This window comes from Pinus tabuliformis, chromosome 6, assembly GCF_031772625.1.
Source record: "Pinus tabuliformis cultivar Carrire ecotype Pingquan chromosome 6, CPIR1, whole genome shotgun sequence".
Classification (NCBI taxonomy): domain Eukaryota; kingdom Viridiplantae; phylum Streptophyta; class Pinopsida; order Pinales; family Pinaceae; genus Pinus; species Pinus tabuliformis.
The window spans coordinates 1,974,806,049-1,974,810,753 of NC_142292.1; positions in this window are offsets into that span (position 1 = coordinate 1,974,806,049).

The following is a 4,705-nucleotide window of genomic DNA, read 5'->3' on the forward strand; positions in this document are numbered from 1 at the left end:
ATTGAGCTACCAGAAGGGATAAGAATATCCCCCATTTTTAATATTGCAGACTTGTATCCATTCAGAGAGGCAGAAACAGAGTTGCAGAAAGAAGTCATAGGTGATGAAATTCAAACTGTGGATTGGGAGGAACAAGTACCAAAAGCATCTCAAAAAGAAGTTGAAGCTATTTTAGACCGAAGAGTATCTAAGAAAACCAGAGGGCAGATATATTTCCAATATCTAGTCAAGTGGAAGGAGCAGCCAGTGGAAGATTCCAGTTGGTTGACAACAGCTGAACTACAAAAATATGGAGTGAGTCCTGAAGGTTTGAAGGAAAAATCTTTTCTTCCCCGGGATTCTGATGCAGGAGCATCGACATTAGCCAGCAATGTGGAGGATTATCCACATGTTGTGGCTAATCATAGTTAAATTCATTTGGTGTTACCGAGAAGGATGACTTCTCAAATTGTTAGTTATTGTAATAAATAAGGAATTGTTTTATTTAGATTGGGGATAAGATTTGTTAGCTTAGGTGTGCATGAAAGCTAAGAGATAGAAGATTGTTGTTAGATCTCTTAGAAATAGAATATTATTGTTAGATTTTGTTAGAGAAATTATGGAGTTAAAAAGGGGAAAATATAATCGTGTAGGGGAGGGAGAGTGAGGCTGGGTGTGGAGCAAAAAGCTCAAAGTGTATTTTGGATTGTATCAAAACAGAGGTCATCACTACAGTGTAATCTGGCAAGGGCGAGACCCTGTATTTTATATATGAAATAATCCAGTGTTTGTACAATGCTTTGTTTATGCGGCCGTGAAGGCTTTGTATGTTGATTGTTTTTTTGTTCTCGATACAATGCGATCTGCTTGTATTGTTATTAATAAATTGTAAAGAATTCTTGTACTCAAAGCAAATCCAAGTTAATTAGAGTTCGCGAACGGAAAGGCCCATTTACACAGCGAATTGATGCCGGAACCCCCTTAGCGGAGTACTGGGCGGACTTGAAAGATTATTCAGATTGATTGTGGACCAAGTCGGGTTCGGAATTACCATCGCATCGGCATATCGGCAATGACGGAGCGATATCATATCGGAACATTTAAGCGATGAGTGCGGACCCGATATAATATATATCGGGTTGAATTGCTAGATCGGGTCCGGATCTATATCGGCAGACGCATATATGTGTATAGTGCGTCGAGCGATCGCCGATCGCGACGAAATATTATTGGGCGGAGGTGGATGCGATAGAACCATTAATTGTGGCAAAGTGGAGATCGGGTCCGCAACCTCATCGGGGTCATCGGGACCGCGGCATGTGTTTATGGTTGTAACAGCCGATATCGGACCTGGCGAAAATTGCAAAGGTATATATATAATTTGAAGTCCGGGCGTTTTAAAAAAAAAGCGGGTTTTTGTATGTTTCCATATAGTTATATATATATATATATATATATATATATATATATATATATATATATATATATATATATCTATATGTGGGCGCGGGTGTATAAAGGGGTTTTTATATATATATGATTCCCATGTATTTATGATGGGTCATTCCCGATTCATGTAATATGGTGCTTGCGAGCTTTAAAGCTCGGGTGGTGGCTTCCGATGGGTGATTAAGAGCGCTGATAAAAAGGTGGCTTTGATTCCTCATATGTCCATGGTCATAAAAGGCTTAAAGCCTTAAGCGCTTCCGATAAAGCCTGTGGGTTGTTACCACAGGTCAAGGGCCGATTTTTATTAAGAAAAGGGGATTTTGGGTAATATCCAAGACTACCTTTTCATCAGTTATAAAGAAATATGGCTAAAAAAAATAAAATTATTCTTCAAGAAACAATTGTAGAAAAAAGATCATATATAATGCTAGATTTTGAATATTAGAATTGGTGAATGTTTTGTTTTGATTATATCACATTGTACATTCTCTTCAATGTCAATTTGGTATGGTGAGTAGTTGAAATTATATCAGAGTTTGGGGAATTGCACATATTTGAGTTCGTGAGGCATTGTACAAGAATTTTGGCTTAAAATATAGGGATTCAAATTAGGACATAAGTTTATTAATTTTTCTTCTCTATTGAGGTATAGTGATTTAATCAAATGGGATATTTTGTTAAAATATTAATCAAATAGGATATTTTGTTAAACATTTTTCAAGTTTTTTTGAATCTTTCGTTAGTGACATGAAAATTCCATTATAAGATTTCACCCCTTTAACAAAAGCATGTCTTATATTTTCACTTGAATTATATATGAGTTTTGACAAAAACGTGTTTTGCATTTTCACTTGAAAAATATTTGAGTTTCGACAAAATCACATTTTTCATTTTCACTTGAAAAATATTTGAGTTCAGGGACATTGTATTTTCAAAATTTTAGAAAATTATCCATGCAGTGTTTGGGAATTTACCCTTCAATATTCATGCCACACTAAGTTTCTTAATTGCAAGACTATGTAGATATGGTACCTCTGAAATATGGACTAAAGCAGATAATTCCAATGCTCTTTAGTTGAACAATGTTTCCTTAGTCATTCTGATTTTAATATGGTTGTTTCATTTGTGTTTTATCTTTGTAGTGATATGTGATAATAGATGGAAGTGATCACTAAGTATCTAAATGTAAGAATGGATACTTGATATCATGAATTTGTGTTTTTTTCTTACCAGTTTGCACCTCAACTCTCTCTTATGATTTAATGGCCAATTCTTTGTGACTCAACTCATCATCTTCTGATATTCTTTGACTTGCTAACATATTTCAATGACAACTTTCGTTTTTCTTCCTTCATAAGTTATCCTCTAGTGTTTCTTAAGTCTACATCTTTCTCTTCATTTCTTTGTGTTTCAATCTTGCACTCCAGTTTGTTTCGGAAGTCTTCAAACTTGTTCTTGCTAATTTTATTTCAAATGGAACCTTATATCCATTTCTATTGGTTTTTTTGTCTACATTGTCATTTTTTGTGCGATTCTTAGTGTACTCTTATAATGTCCTAAATAAAATCTTTGCAAAAATTTGCTTCATAATTTATGTTGTTAATTTCACAAACTCATTTCAGAAATTGAAACCATAACATTAATTGGCAAAACAAGGAAATAGGAACTACAACTAAAAATTGACAGAATGCACATGCAGTAGAACCCAACCTTATTTTATTAAAATAGAAAATGTTGGTACAAGAAACTGGAAATGATTGAGGTAATGGCCTCAAAATATCTATGATAGTGTTGTAGCGACCTCCAAAGATAAATTTATTTGTTGAAAACACTTTGAATTATGAACGAATTCACCAAGGGAAGAGGTGGGTTCTCACCCACTCATGCTAAGTGTTGGAAATAATACTGAGAGGGGGGGGGGGGGGTGAATCAGTATTAGTCAGGTCAATAATATTTTTGTTTTCATACTCAAATTTATATACACTACTTCCATGTGGGCAACCAGCGTGTACATGCAACTGCGTTTAAGGAAAAAAGCGTATATCCAAAAAACTAATGATTCATTTAATTCATCATATGTTGATCTTTAGTCTGTGCATTAGTACTTTATTAAACATTAAGCAGTAACCATGTGTAGTTAATAATAGAAAGAACCATCACACATAAGCAATAAACATGAACACCAAGATGTAAGGTGGAAACCCAATGTGGGTAAAAACCACCTACTGCTATCGTCTCTGTCTTCTTTTAATAATAAGAAAATCTGTTTACAACATTGTATTGGTGCATACTCATACCAGTATGCAGGCTTCTACCTGCAGAAGGCTACAACCTTCTCTTCTTCTCTAGCTTCTACTAGAAGGGAGCTACAACCCCCTAGCTCTTGTACTAGCCGATATGTTTACTAGCACGTAAGCGTCGACCTACAGAAGGCTACAACCTTCTCTCATCCTCCAGGGACCACGTTTCATAAATTTTCATATTGGATACTCCTGGAACACAACATCATAATCTGAAGGCCACATTTCATCCAATTTTCATACTGGACCCATCAACAACATTAAAGCTCAAAATCAATCACCACTGCAATTACTTTTTGAATCAACCACACTCAATCAATCACTGACAACCCATGAATCTCTGACACAACTAAATCAAACACTTACTGGACCTCTGTCACAACTAAATCAACCATTCATTCAAACTTAATCAAATTCAATCAATTAACTGGAACAAACAGATCACTGTAACCAATACACAGATTCGAGTTCAAATCACTACATTATCATTCAGAATCAGTTGTAATCTTAAAACCATGCTTCAGAGTGTATACACTATTTGGTAGAAGCCAACTTGCGTGTATATGCAGCTTCCCTGAAGCAGATAAGCATATAGATCTGCAAACACTTTTCTGCACTTCCAGACTTCAGACATAATCACACATAGAGGATAAAACATGTAGTGATAAGATCTAACCCATTCATTATCAGATCACTTAATGATAATTCATTATGATCCTGATCCATCATTAGATTTCATCCATCAACACTGAAGCTAACCACAGTCAACCAATCTGAATATGTAGAATACTGTCACGAGAAAACAGTCACCAGAACACAATGCATAACCCTGAACACTGCAACAGTAAACAAAACCCTTATAGATCATACTTCAGAAGATATACACTACATCCATAAGCGGAACCAGCGTGTATATGCCCTTTTATCAAGGGGAACCAACGTACAGATCTGCAAATTCCATACTGTGATTTATATGC